Raw genomic sequence first — 15,898 nt, forward strand, 5'->3', positions numbered from 1 at the left:
AGGCAAAAATACTGGCGTGGGTTGCCATTTCTTCCTTCATGCTGCAGACACAACATGAAAAAAGAAAATGAAATTATATGCATAGTTTCGAAGGGAGACACAGAAAAGACTTACATGTTTCAAAACAAATGATTTAAGGAAAGGAGGGGCCGCCGCTCCCCTTATTTTCAACAGGGAATATTGAGCCTCTTAGTTTTAATTTGTGTGCATTCTCACAGTAGCTCTTTCTACAATGTGGTGCATCCTGCAAACTTGCTAAACTCCAGCATTAGACTAGTCATTCTTTTCGAGACTCCATCAGATTTTCTGTATGTGTGTACATGTCTGCAAATAAAGGCAGTTTTTCTTCTTTCTCTCCAGTCTGGATGCGCACATTACATCTTATTGCTCCATTTCTCCCATTATGTGTTGGACTCTCCCAGTTTTCTGAATGCCTGGTTAATTTAGATTGGCTATCAGGCATTATGATTTCACCCAGGGTTTTCGGTATTTTTGAATTCTGAAATATATGCATATTTGATCTGGGATGCTGTGAAGTGACTTTGAAATAGTTGGAAGCTTTTGACATTTGCTTTGAAGGACATTTGCATTTGAAGATTTGCCAGAGCACTTTTCAGTGTCAGTTCAGTCTCCCAGTCGTGTCCGACTCTTTATGGCCCCATGGACTACAGCACAGCAGGCCTCCCTGTCTGTCACCAACTCCCAGAGTTTACTCAAACTCATGCCCATTGAATTGGTGATGCCATCCAACCATCTCGTCCTCGGTTGTGCCCGTTTCCTCCTGCCTTCAGTCTTTCCCTGCATCAGGGTCTTTTCAAATGAGTTAGTTCTCCACATCAGGTGGCCAAAGTATTGGAGTTTCAGCTTCAACATCAGTCCATCCCATGAATATTCAGGACTCATTTCCTTTAGGATGGACTGCTTGGATCTCTTCGCAGTCAAGGGACTCTCAAGAGTCTTCTCCAACACCACAGTTCACAAGCATCAATTCTTTGGCGCTCAGCTTTCCTTATAGTCCAACTCTCACATCCGTCCTTTTGGTGTAGGATTCATATTTTCCCCACACTACTCAGCCGAGAGTGCTGTGAGCTCTGTGCCCCAGGCCTCCTGAAATTATGAGGTTTGTCACTGTGACCCGTGGGGACAGTCACCAGTCCCTGTCCAGCTTGGGTGCTGGGCCGAGTCACCATTTATCCTCTCCAGTGTCCCTTTCCTTGACCTTGAGTACTTTCCTCACCGTCCTGTGGAGGTCAGTGGTATGGCAGACTCCAGGGGAACCCTCTGTCCATATCAGACTTCTCTCCCACTGTCTGTCCCTTCTCTCCCATCTTCTGCCCACCAAATCTAGGGCCTTCAAGTTTCAGTGCCATCTCCTAAACGCCAGGTATTCATAGGGCTCCACAAGGAAACTCTCTCTCCAGACAGTCAGCTGGGTACAACTGCTGGGCTAACTTGTGTACATACCTGTGATTTACTTTTTACATAACTGTAGGTTTTATAATTCTTCATCTCCTACACCTGCTTTCCCCACACCCCACCCTTCCGCAGCCACTCATTTGTTCTGTCACTATGATTCTGCTTTCATTTTTTTTTTTAGATTCCACATATAAGAGAGAGCATGCAGTATTTGTCTTCCTCTGTCTGGCTTATTGTGCTCAGCAAAATACCCTCTAGATTCATTCATGTTGTCAAAATGGCAAGATTTCATTTTTTATGGCTGAGATATACATGTACCGAGGATGAGATGGTTAGATGCCATCACTGACTCAATGAACAGGAGTTTGAGTAAACTCTAGGAGTTGGTGATGGACAGGGAGGCCTGGTGTGCTGCAGTCCATGGGGTCGCAAACAGTCGGACATGACTGAGCGAGTGAACTAACCTGAACTGATACACGCACCACATTTTGTTTGTTCATTCGTCTGTTAGTGGATCCTTCTGTTGCTTCCACTTCTGGCTACTGTAAATAGCACTGCAACAAACATTGGAGTTCATATACCTTTTCATATTAGTGCTTTTGTTTTCTTTGAATAAATCCTCAGATGTGAGATTGCTGGATCATACGGCCATTCAATTTTTAACGTTTTGAGAAACCTGTATACTGTTTTCCATAGTGATTGCATCACTTTACATTCCCACCAGCAACGTACAAGGCTTCCCTTTCTCCACATCCACACCAACACTTGGTATTTGTTGTCCGCCTGGTGACAGCCACTCTGAAAGACTTTGATGATATCACATTGGGGTTTTGATTTGCACTCCCATAGGTATTTGCTCTGGACCTCGGCTTTGTGGTCTGGGAACGTTAGTAAGAGTACCTACCTGGCAGGCTGGTCATGAGAACGGACTGGTGAGCATGAATAAAGTGGGTATAATTAGGATACATACGAAGTTAGTATCATGCAAATGGTGGCCACCATTCTTTCTTTGTCTCTTCTTTATTTTTTTAATTATGAAAGCATGATAAGATTTTTACAGGGGACTTGGAAAACACAGAACAAATGTTCATATAGTTCTGCGAAATATATCACGATTAATTTTCAGTGGAGAAATAAGGAATTTTAGTTGGAGTTTCAATATCAAACTCTCAAAAATTAATGCAATAAATATACACTAATGTAGAAGGATATAGTAGACCTGAAATGCACCATGAACCAATTCAACGTCATTTAGATGTATCTAATTTTCACACAACAGTAGGATACAAATTCTATTTAAGTACCCACAGGCTATAAACTAGGAGACACTGGAACATACACAGGGACATAAGAACATGAAAGTGAACGTGTTAGTTGCTCAGTTGTGTCCAACTCTTTGTGACCCCCTGGACTGTAGCCTAACAGGCTCCTCTGTCATGGACATCTCCAGGCAAGAATACTGGAGTGGTTTGCTATTTCCTTCTCCAGGGGATCTTCCTGAACCAGGGATTGTATCTCCTGCAATTCAGGCAGATTCTTTACTGTCTGGGAGGTGCCAGGGAAACCCATAGGAACATAAAACCAGGTGCAAAAGTTCAAACAGAGTCTGCTACAATATCACAGGAATTGTTAGAAAGCAATATCAAAACAGATTTGAAAATAACCCACATAATTTCAAATGCAGTGTGACATTTACCAAGAGAGATCTTTGACTTAGGCATTGAAAGCCTCAATAGTTGGCCACCATTCTGTACTGTGTTGCTGCTATTGTAGTCATCACTGTGTACCAGTTGCAGTGGCTGCATCAGAGTTTACCCTGAAGAGGTGGTGGCTTAAAACCTGCACAAGTTGTGTGCATAGAGTCTGTGGGTCGGGAGTTAGAACAGGCCACAGTGGGGGACTGTTTTCTCTGCTCCGTGATGTCTGAGGCCTTGGCTGGGAAGGCTGAGACAGGTGGTCACGGAATCCTCTGGGAGCACACTCACTGATGTGTCTGCCATCTGGGATGCACAGAAGGCAGGCTCTGAGGACCAGAGCATTTTAGGGGAGCTTGGCTTCCTCTCAGTGCAGTGACCTCTGGGGATATTGTCTTCCCAGAGGCAGCTCAGGGATCCCACCATCCTGGGACCAGTCCAGAAGCAGCGCTGTCATCTGCCACTCAGCCTTGGTCATCATACAGCATCACATTCTGCCACATTCCATCAGAACAACCAGTCCCAATCCAGCCTAGACTCAACTGTCAGGGACACGGACCCCACCTCTGTCTGTAGAGAAGGCTGAAAAGCCCACCTCAGCAGAGCACCTGGGCCCAAAACCATCATGTCCATTAGTCGGACAGGCTCCCAGCTACAGTTATGATGGTCGTCTGTTTATGTGTGAAGAAAGGGGTTTGAATCCATTCTCTTCACTTGCACAGGGAATGTCCTTTGTGAAGGTAGCGGGTAGCTCTGTGGTTTGAGAAAGGTGTTGACTATCCCTGATCAGCCCAGGAGTTTGAGGCCCCACCCTCTCCCCCGCTGCCCCTTCTCCTGTCTTCCTTAGTGCCTGCATCCATTGCCACAGGGTCAAAGGGGCACCTCCTGGCAGATTTATGAGTATTGAGAAGAAAACACCACTCCCCCAAAAGCAGAAGGTGGGAACATCGTCTTTGCCTCATGACATTCCTCATCTAGAGAACGGGGACTATGCCAGTGTCTCTATCACAGGATATTCTGAACATTGAATTGTTACATAAACTCACTCAAAACAATGCCTGCCTAGCACAAAACAAACCATTCCATTACTCGTGATGAGGTAAAAATTCACGGGGCACTCAGTGTATTAGCTGAATCTAGAGAGACATATAGAATGCATGGAAAATTCTATGTTCATGCAGACAATGCTTAAAATTCTCCAAGCCAGGCTTTAGCAATACGTGAACTGTGAACTTCCAGATGTTCAAGCTGGTTTTTGAAAACCAGTGGAACCAGAGAACAAATTGCCAACATCCACTGGATCATTGAAAAAGCAAGAGAGTTCGAGAAAAGCATCTATATCTCTTTTATTGTCTATGCCAAAGCCTTTGACTGTGTGGATTACAATAAACTGTGGAAACTTTTGAAAGAGATGGGAATACCAGACCACCTGACCTGCCTCTTGAGAAACATGTATGCAGGTCAGGAAGCAACAGTTAGAACTGGACATGGAATGACAGACTGGTTCCAAATAGGAAAAGGAGTACAGTAAGCATGTATATTGTCACTCTGCTTATTAACTTATATGCAGAGTACATCTTGAGAAATGCTGGGCTGGAGGAAGCACAAGCTGGAATCAAGATTGCCGGGAGAAATATCAATAACTTCAGATATGCAGATGACACCATCCTTATGGTAGAAAGTGAAGAAGAACTAAAGAGCCACTTGATGAAAGTGAGAGAGGAGAGTGAAAAGGTTGGCTTAAAGTTCTACAATCAGCAAACGAAGATCATGGCATCTGGTCCCATCACTTCATGGCAAACAGATGCAGAAAAATTGGAAACAATGACTGAATTTATTTTTTTGCACTCTAAGATCACTGCAGATAGTAACTGCAGCCATGAAATAAAAAGACACTTACTCCTTGGAAGGAAAGTTATGACCAACCTAAACAGCATATTAAATAGCAGAGACATTACTTTGCCATAAAAGGTCCGTCTAGTCAAGGCTATGGTTTTTCCAGTGGTCATGTATGGATGTGATAGTTGGACTATAAAGAAAGCTGAGCACGGAGAATTGATGATTTTAAACTGTGATGTTGAAGAAAACCCTTGAGAGCCCATTGGACTCCAAGAAGATCCAACCAGTCCATCCTAAAGGAGATCAGTCCTGGGTGTTCATTGCAAGGACTGATGTTGAAGCTTCAATGCCAGTATTTTGGCTACCTGATATGAAGAGCTGATTCATTTGAAAAGACCCTTATGCTGGGAGGGATTAAGGGTAGGAGGAGAAGGGGACGACAGAGGATGAGGTGCCTGGATGGCATCACCGACTCAATAGACATGGGGTTGCATGGACTCCAGCAGTTGGTGATGGACAGGGAGGTCTGGTGTGCTGTGGTTCATGGGGTTGCAAAGACTCAGGCATGACTGGGGGACTGGACTGGACTGACCTGAAGACAGGCTGTCCCACCTTTCCCCCCATTGCCTGGCACACGAGAGTCACTCAGGGACAAGTGGCTGAATGAGCAGATGGGTGTGAGGACAGCAGAAATTTGCGGCAGAGCTGGGCATCTGATAACATCCGTCTTGTGAATGGTCCCTTTGCACCTGAAGGAACAGAGAAGACAAGTCACCTTTGTCTTGTTTTGCTCAAGCAAAAACAACTGTTACTGAGACAAGAGCCTTCTCCAGCTCAGGAGGCTCCTCAGGCCCCTTTCATGTCCTTGTTCCTCTGACTGTAAATGAAAGGGTTGAACAGGGTGGTACCACCACATACAACACCATGGCTACTGAATCCTTGGCTGTGTAGGAGGAAGAGGGGACCAGGGACACCCCAAACAGAGTCCTATAGAATAATGACACCACAGCAGGTTGGGGACTGCAAGTGGAAAAGGCTTTCAGCTTGTCTTGGGAAGACCAAAGTCTCAGGATGGCTGAGAAATTCTGCATGCAGGAGGCAGAGATACAAACAAAGGGAATGACAAAAAGAAAGCTCCTCATGGTATAAACCACCAACTCAATGAAGCGGATATCTGAGCAGGAGAGCTTTACAAATTCATAGAGTTCACAGAAGATGTGGTGAACTCTGACACTTGTGCAGAATGACAGTGTGCTCATGAGGACTGTGTGGATCAAGGGATAGAAGTTTGTGACTATCAGAGCCTCAGGCACTGATGTGATACAGTGTTGGGGGCTGATGGTTGTGGCATAGTGGAGAGGGTGACATATGGCTACAAATCTGTCATAGGCCATCATTGCCAAGAGGATGTTGTCCAGCTCTAGAAACAAAATTAGGTTATATATCTGAGTGAGGCACGCCACGTAGGGGATGGCTTGGCTCTGGGTTTGGATGTTTAGCAGCATTTTTGGTACAGTGAAAGGAGATGAAGCATATGTCCACACTGGACAGGGTGTCTATGAAGAAGTACATGGAGGTGTGGAGGTTGGAGGTTGAGCCGATGGCCAGGATGATGAGTACGTTCCCACCACAGCGACCAGGTCCATGGACAGGAACAGACAGAAGGGGAGGGGCTGATATTTGGGCACCTCTGACAGTCCCACAAGGAGGAATTCTGAGATGACAGTTTGTTTGCCTCTTCCTATGGCTTCTGGTTTCTGTAGGTAGCATTGGAAATACATCTGTCAACAAGACCAGAGGCAATCTGGGGAATCACACACTGCAGCCTCACTCGGTAGTTAAAACCAAGGTTAAAACTGTACTGGTTACCTTTGACAAGGAGCTCCAGCCTGGGGTAGCAAGGACGTGACTTATTTGTGGGGCTGTCTGGTCACCACAGAATGGAGAAGGGGCGAGCTGTGGCTCTCCTTGTAACTTACCTTCTCAGTCAGGCATTCCTGCTTCCCTAGGAGGAAAGAAGAACCAGACAGCGATGAATGGAAGGCCTGCTTTGGGGAGAGTGGCTGGAGACAGCAAGGGCAGTTGAGTTGTCACTGGGAGTGCATTGGTTGGATACCTATGGGCCTTTTTGTTTTAGTCGGGAAAGAGTCTGGGTGAGGACCCCTAGGACAAATTCTTTGTGTGTGTTTCGTGCACGTGTGTGTATGTGTACTTAGACATAGCTCCTTCATAGATGGATACATAGACATATATGTTATGTATTTATATTCACCGAAAAATTCACAAAACGATGTTCTCCAAAATGCTAACTGACAGTGGTTATCTCTGGGGTACGGGAGCTTTACTTGTGTCTTTCTTTCAATGCTAAACAGCCATAAATCTCCCAAACTATACTGCTTGCATGTTAATAAGTCTTTCAGGAGATGTCTGTGATGGTCTATGTTGGAGGCACAATCCCAGTGAGGAGCTCAAGGCCCATGAGACCCTGTCATACTTAAGGGCATATCTAAGAAGTTATGTCCCTGTGTCTCTGTCGCTCCTTTTCAAGTCCATGTCACAGAATCCACAAAGGCTAAATGCTCATGTGGTGTGATTCCACTAGGCATACTGATGTGCGCTTACAAATCTAAAATCCAGAGGAACTCCAAAACTGATTGAAACCTGATTTTAGAATATTGACACTAGAATAGGCAGATGATGACGCTGTCCATCCAAAAAAGTCAATGAATCTCAAAAAGGATAAAAACAAAAGATCCACACCAAGACAGATTGTGATCACACTATCAAAAGCCAAAGAGAGAATCTTGAAAACAGCAAAGCAGGAGCAACTTTTTTGTACAAATTAATCCTCATAAGAATGACAGTTTATCATCAAAATCCATGAAGGCAATGGGGTGACATAGTTAAAGTTCTGAAAGAAAAGAAAAACCCGTCACCTGAGAACTCCACACCTGGCAAAACTTTCCTCCAAAACAGAACAACAAATTAAGACATTCCCTGATAAATTCAATCTGAAATAATTCTTTGCTAGTAGATGAAAACTAGAAGCAGTGCTCAAAGGAGTTTTTTGGCTGAGATGAAAGGACACTAAACAATAACTTGAAGTTGTGCTGAGAAATAAAGCATATTAGCAAAAGTAAATACATAAGTAAACATAAAAGTTAATATTAATGTATTTTCAGTTTATAACTTCTCTCTTTTCATATATGATTAAATACAAAAGCATAAAACAATGATTATAAAACAGTGCCAATGGGCACACAATGTAGAAAGATATAAACTGTGGCAATAACAGTTTAAGGGGTTTAGAACATCCTAGTTTGATTTAATGTCAACTTTGCTTCGATAGTTGAGTTACTTCAAACTAGATTCTTCTAAATATTGATAAAAGATATTCATTGTACTCTCCAGGGAAACCACTAATAACATATACACTGAAATAAATGAGAAGGGACTCAAGATGGTAGGTATCTAGAAAATACCAATCTAACCCACATTTGTCAGTAATGGAGGAACTGAGAGATAAAAGATATAATACATAAGCAAGGAAAAAGATAATTGGTGAAAGGAAGCTCTTATCAATAACTACTTTAAACGTAAGTGGATTATCTGCTCCAAATAAAATTAGAGATGAGAAAAAATGGATCTAAAAAATATGACCCAACTACATACCATGTACAAGAAACTGTCTTTAGAACAAAAAGCACATGTAGGTTGAAAGTTAAGAGATGAAAAAGCTTTTCATACAAATAATACTCAAAAGAGATCTAGGGTGGCTGTAGTAATATCTGATAAAATTAGACTTTAAGTCAAAATTTATCATAAGAGACAATGGCATTGAAACATGTATACTATCATGTAAGAAACAAAGTGCCAGTCTAAGTTCAATACAGGATACAGGATGCTTGGGGCTGGTGCATGGGGATGATCCAGAGAGATGATATGGGGTGGGAGGTGGGAGGGGGATTCAGGATTGGGAGCTTGTATACACCCGTGGTGGATTCATGTCAATGTATGGCAAAACCAATACAGTATTGTAAAGTAAAATAAAGTAAAATTTAAAAAATTAAAAAAAGACAAAGATCATAAAATTATTAAAAAGATAAATTCATAAACCAGAAATAATTATTGTGAACATAGTTTACACCTAACAGCAAAATCCCAAATTGTTTGAAGCAAACATTGACAGAATGGAAGGGAGATACACCCGTTCTACAATGGTAGTTGGAGACTTCAATACTCTACCTTTAATAATGGGTAGAACAACCAAACAGAAGATCAGTAAAGAAAAAGAGGACTTGAACAACATAAAAAGCCAGCTAGACCTAGCATATGTATACAGTATCTGCCACCGAACAATAGCAGAATAAATGCAATATTCTCCAGTATAGAAAATGTGTTAGCCCAAAAAAGTCTTGGGAAAGTTTAAAAGATTGAAATCACCCATAGTATGAGCTGGACCCATAAGTAACAGAAAGAAAAATTGAAAATTCAAAAATATGTGGAAATTTAATAATATAGTCTTGAAACCTAGAATCAAAGAACAAATTAGAGATAAATTAGGAAATACATTGAGATGAATGAAAATGAAAAAACAACACACAAAAACTTATGGTATAGGTCTATACTATTTCTGAACTTCTTTTTGCCCATCTTTGCATGAAATGTTCCCTTGGTCTTTCTAATTTCCTGGAAGAGATCTCGAGTCTTTCCCATTCTATTGTTTTCCTCTATTTCTTTGCACTGGTCACTGAGGAAGGCTTCTTATCTCTCTTTGCTATTTTTTTGGTACTCTGCATTCAAATGGGTATATCTTTCCTTTTCTCCTTTGCCTTTAACTTCTCTTCTTTTCACAGCTATTTGGAAGGCCTCTTCAGACAGCCATTTTGCTTTTCTGCATTTCTTTTTCTTGGGGATGGTCCTGAATCCTGTCTTATGTACAATGTCTTGAAACTCCATCAAGAGTTCATCAGGCACTCTCTCTATCAGATCTAGTCCCTTGAATCTATTTGTCACTTCTACTGTATGATCATTAGGGATTTAATTTAGGTCATACCTGAATGGTCTAGTGGTTTTCCCCACTTTCTTCAATTTTGAATTCTGAATTTGGTAATAAGGGGTTCATGATCTGAGCCACAGTCAGCTCCTGGTCTTGTTTTTGCTGACTGTATAGACTTCTCCATCTTTGTCTCTAAAGAATATAATTGATTTGATTTCAGTGTTGGCCATCTGGTGATGTCCATGTGTAGAGTCTTCTCATGTATTGTTGGAAGAGGGTGTTTGCTATGACCAGTGTGTTCTCTTGGCTAAACTCTATTAGCCTGTGCCCTGCTTCATTCTGTATTCCAAGACCAAATTTGCCTGTTACTCCAGGTGTTTCTTGACTTCCTACTTTTACATTCCAGTTCCCTGTAATGAAAAGGACATCTTTTTGGGGTGTTATTTCTAAAATGTCTCAAAATTCTCCAAGCCAGGCTTCAGCAATACATGAACCGTGAACTTCTAGATATTCAAGCTGGTTTTAGAAAAGGCACAGGAACCAGAAATCAAATTGCCAACATCCACCGAATCATTGAAAGAGCTTAAAAGAGAATTACAGAGACACATCTATTTCTTCTTTATTGATTCTGCCAAAGATTTTGACCTTGTGGATGACAAAAAACTGTGGGAAGTACTCAAAGAGGTGGGAACACCAGAGAACCTGACCTGCCTCTTTAGAAATCTGTATGCAGGTCAGGAAGCAACAGTCAGAACTGGACATGGAACCACAGACTGAAACCAAATCAGGAAACGAGTATGTCAAGGCTGTATATTGTCACCCTGCTATTTTCACTTATATGCAGAGTACCTCATGAGAAACACTGTGCTGGATGAAGCACAAGCTGGAATCAAGATTGTTGGGACAATGGACATGAGTTTGGGGAAACCAAGGGTGTCTGTGATGGACAGGGAGGCCTGGCATTCTGCAGTCCATGGTGTTGCAATGTGTTGGACACAACTCAGAGACTGAACCGAACTGAAATTAAATGGAAACGTTTTCCATGTACATGGATTGGAAGATTTAACATTGTTAAGTTAACAGTACTCACAAAGTGGTCTACAGACAATGCAATCCTCATCAAAATCTCAACAGCATTTTTGGCATAAATGGAAAATCTCATCCAAAAATTCATAGGGAACTGCATGGTTCCCCAACTTCCTGGTGCTTTGTAATTCTGCCCCTAACTTCAATACTATGAATTCCTCCATGTCCCTCCAGGGAGCCTACTAAATTGGGACAGCTGACCAACACTTTGGAGAGAAAATAATGCTAGATTCAGATGTCATTTCTCACCAAATACATTCCCAATAGATTAAAAAATGTGAAGTCCTAGAAGTTATTTTGAATGAACATATTCATAATTTTATAATGGGCAGGGCCGTTGGTTGGAAACAAATTTCAGACAGTATAATGAAAAAAAGATCACTTAAATCATTTAACTTTAAATTGCTTTAACTTGTAGATAGAAAAAGACCATGTACAAAGATACAATGAAGGAATGTGGAGGGAATGTGTTTTCCAATTATGACCAAGATTGAATATTTTAAACATATAAAGAGCACTTGCCCATCAGTATGAAAAATATAACTGTCCCAAATAGAACACTGGTAAACAATATGAATGGGCAATTTTCAAAGAAGAGATACCATTGGCCAAATGCCCTACATATTGTTCAATTACATTGAAATTGAAAGGAAAGCGGACTTGTATTAAGATGTGACTTGAGTGACTAGATGGGCAAAGATGTACAAGCTTGAATCTATTCCGTTTGCAGTGGGATGTATGAAAATGATCACTTTCATACACAATTGGTTAGGATGTGAATGGATACAAATTTGGGGGGGGCATTTTGTTAATATGTAACAAACTTTTTAAAAGGGCTTAATCTTTATCCCAACATTTTCTTCCCTAGAAAATCTATTGCAGAAAAACAATTGTAGGATATTCATTTTGGCATTATTCATAATACTAAAAAATGAGAAACAGCATGAAGGACTATATATATATGGAACTGGTTAAAATAGCCATGGTATTTAAATTTGTGTATTTTCATACAGCCTGCTGCCCATACCCTGCCTCCTGTGTGTTTGTATAGAGAAGCTTTAGAAGCACAAACAAGTGTAGGAGGCCATCATAATAAAGCTCCTCCACAAAGAAGAGAAGGCTGCAAGGAGTAGCTGCAGTAGACCTAAAAGCAGCCACCAATAGGCCTTCTCCCTCCATGGACGATGTGGAAAGGGGAGGTCTCTGGAGCGTGAAAGTCAGCTGAGCCAGTGCCCCCGATACCTGGGGTCTGGTGTACACTATGTCTCCCCCACCATAGGTTTGAAAGGTATCAGAATCCTACAATAAGAGGATCAAAGTTTTGCCTCTACCCCTTGGGTGTCTGTCCCGGCACCTACTTGTCGAGTCCCCAGTGCCAAATCTACTAGATTACAAGTCTTCTTGTGTCACCTGGGCTTGGCACGATGGGGTCCATGAACCTGGTCAAAGGAGTCAGCTACTCAGAGCCTGACTAACCCTGCTGGGTGTCACAGACACAGCTGCACTTGGGACCTCTCACAGGAGAATACCAGGGGACCGAGACACCCTGTTGAGGCTCCTCTTGGATGCATGGCCAGCTTTGCTTCAGACTCTCTCTCTTCCACCCTGTGCTTTTCACGTGGTTGCCTTCAGGGTCTTATTGCTGCTATGGAGACTCGGAGGTTCAGCCTTGGCAAACCCTGGTCAAGGTCATCCGGAAGGCCCAGTTTGCCTGGCTGTGCAGGGAGCACTAGCCTGCTTCTGTTCACAGCTCTGAGACCCCAGAAGAGAATGCAAATCCCCCAACATGCCACAGGGTGATCAGGGCTAGCTCAGAAGCTCCACCATATATATGGGCTTCTGTTCTCAGTGTCAGCCCCAACCTGCTCCTCTGTCAGGGAAGGGGTTTGTTCAATCCCCAGTCCCTGAGGAAACATTGGCTGGCACTTCTGATGCCAGTAAGCCCCTGCCCCGGAGCCTTCCTTGCTCTCCTTCCAAGCTCCTCAACACCATGCCCAGAGTCTTCTGTTCTTGGAGCTCCTACCACACCCATCAGTCTCTCTCCTGTAGTGTGCCAGGAAGTGGCTGCTCTCCTACTCCAAGGCCTCCTCCATTTCATCAGCCCACCAAGAAAAGAGGGACAAAGTTTATCTTGATTCCAGGGCTGGAAAAAAACTGCCAAGACTCACCTTCTCATAGCCAGATGTGCATCCAGCCTCTCTACCTGGTCTCAAGGTTACAAGTGGAAACCAGTTATCCTGTTCACCCACCTCTCACCACGAAGATTCTGAGAATGAAGCCAGGAGCACACTGGAGTGTTGATCCACTGAAGCAGGAGAGCAAAATCTGTGGGCACGAGGCAGGTGAAGGTAGCAAGGAGAGTTTGGGAGTGCTGTTGGAAGAATGAATACCACGGACCTTCAGGGACTCCTAGGAACTTAGGAGGGCAATTCTCAGTATTCAGTTCAGTTCAGTTCAGTCGCTCAGTCGTGTCCGACTCTGTGACCCCATGAATCACAGCACGCCAGGCCTCCCTGTCCATCACCAACTCCCAGAGTTCACTCAGACTCACGTCCATTGAGTCAGTGATGCCATCCAGCCATCTCATCCTCTGTCGTCCCCTTCTCCTCCTGCCCCCAAACCCTCCCAGTATCAGAGTCTTTTCCAATGAGTCAACTCTTCACATGAGGTGGCCAAAGTACTGGAGTTTCAGCTTTAGCATCATTCCTTCCAAAGAAATCCCAGGGCTGATCCTCCTTCAGAAGTATTAGGTAGAAACAAATGATGTAATTGCCCTTGGGAAGGGGAAATGTTTACCTTTTTCCAATGTGTTCCTCCCAACCCACAGGGAAGGCAGGGATTTAAAATGAACTATATTTAGAAAAGGTGTTTCCCATTGTAAGCACTGAAAAGTTTGAAAAGTCACTGAGAGATCCCTTGGGGTGGGCCCATCCTTTACCATCCAACAAAGAGGGAAAACATCCCTCCTTCTCGTATACCTGTTGGTTCAGTGATCAGAATTTAGTAACGAAGAAAAAAGAGGCCAGTTGTGTGTTCCTATTGTAGTAGAGGACCGTTGTTCAATTGCTGAGTCATGTCTGACTCTGGGATCCCATGTACTGCAGCATGCCATGCTTCTGCATCTTTCACCATCTCCCAGAATTTGCTCAAACTCATGCCCATTGTGTCAGTGATTCCACCCAACCACCTAATCCTCTGTTAACCCCTTCTCCTCTTGCCTTCAATCTTTGCCAGCATCAGCAACTATTCCAATGGTTTGGCTATTTGCATCAGGTGGCCAAAGTATTAGAGCTTAAGTTTCAGCATCAATCCTTCCAATGAATATTTAGGGTTGATTTCCTTTAGGATTGACTGGTATGATCTCCTTGCCATCCAAGGAACTCTCAAGAGTCTTCTCCAACACCACAGTTCAAACATGTCAGTTCTTTGGCAATCAGCCTTCTATATAGTCCTGCACTTACATCTGTACATGACTGCTGGAAAAACCATAGCTTTGACAATACAGACCTTTGTTGGCAAAGTGATGTCTCTGCCTTTTAATATACTGTCTAGTTTTATCATAGCTTTCCTTCCATGGAGCAAGTGTCTTTTAATTTCATGGCTGCAGTTACCATTCACAGTGTTTTTCGAGCCCAAGAAAATAAAATCTGTTAGTGCTTCCTGTTTTCCCCTTCTATTTTCCATGAAGTGATGGTGAGAGGGTAACAGGCAGGAAGGCCAGGGGTCTCCAAACAGAGGAAATAGCCTGCAAGTGTCAGACATTTTTATCTCTCTTAAGCAGCAGGAGGAAACAAACTAGTGATATTTTTTCCTTCTCTATACAAATTTAAAAGGAAGTTTCTCTTAAAATTCTGTGTTGCCATGACACCTGGTTTCACCTAAGGTTAACTATTCTCAAACCTAGAGATAACCAATGCCTTTTTCTTATGGAAATGTTTATCTTAAGCTATGCTAATGTACTATACATTTACCCCAAACTCTGTCTTCAAGTCAGTTCCGCCTTTTGGCTCAGAACCTACTTGACAAACCAATATGTTATACTCCAATATTGTTCCTCTAATCTATGTAAATGAAACTATTTGTGTGGTGATCTGCCCTTCTTCAAGATTCAAGTTAATCATTTTATGGCCCAGGATGAACCATTTGATGCCAAGATTATCCCAAAATACATCTTATGGGCGAGGGGCCTGGTGCCATTCTGAGTTTTAAGACATTCCTTTCTTTCATTAACAGACTGCTAGTGACTATATAACATCCAGCTGAAGACTAGCAGGGGAGTACTCTTTCTGCCCCCTTCTGATGCCTATGTCAGAAGCCTTCCCTATCTCCTTTATACTTTAATAAAACTTTATTACACAAAAGCTCTGAGTGATCAAGCCTAATCTCTGGCCCCAGATTGAATTCTTCTCCTCTGGGGGCCAAGAATCCCGGGGTCGTGATTCAACAACAACCTTTCATCTTGGGGGCTTCTCCGGGATCCTTCAGGACAAGGTAAGGATGCTTGGAGCTCTAGTTCTTTGTTCTCTTAGCAAACACGTTTTCTGCTGTGCTTTACTAACTCTACCGTGTGCTTGTGTGAATGAATGACACGCCCTGCGCAAAGCAAGTGAAGAGCCCTGCTCTGCGGTTCCACGGTGATCTAATACGGCTCATGGCAGAAACCTGTCGGGGGTTTATACCGACCTGCCAACACCAAGAGGCACCCAATGTCTCCTTCGGGAACTGACCAGAATGGGCAAAGCATGTGGACCGAACTCTCTTCTCAGTCAAACTTTTCAGTCTCTTTGACCATTCCATAACTCCTTGAGAATTAGAAGTACTAACCTAATCTATCGGATCTTAGACTTTCAAGGGACTTGTGATC

The sequence above is a fragment of the Ovis canadensis genome, chromosome X, assembly GCF_042477335.2.
Source record: "Ovis canadensis isolate MfBH-ARS-UI-01 breed Bighorn chromosome X, ARS-UI_OviCan_v2, whole genome shotgun sequence".
Classification (NCBI taxonomy): Eukaryota; Metazoa; Chordata; class Mammalia; order Artiodactyla; family Bovidae; genus Ovis; species Ovis canadensis.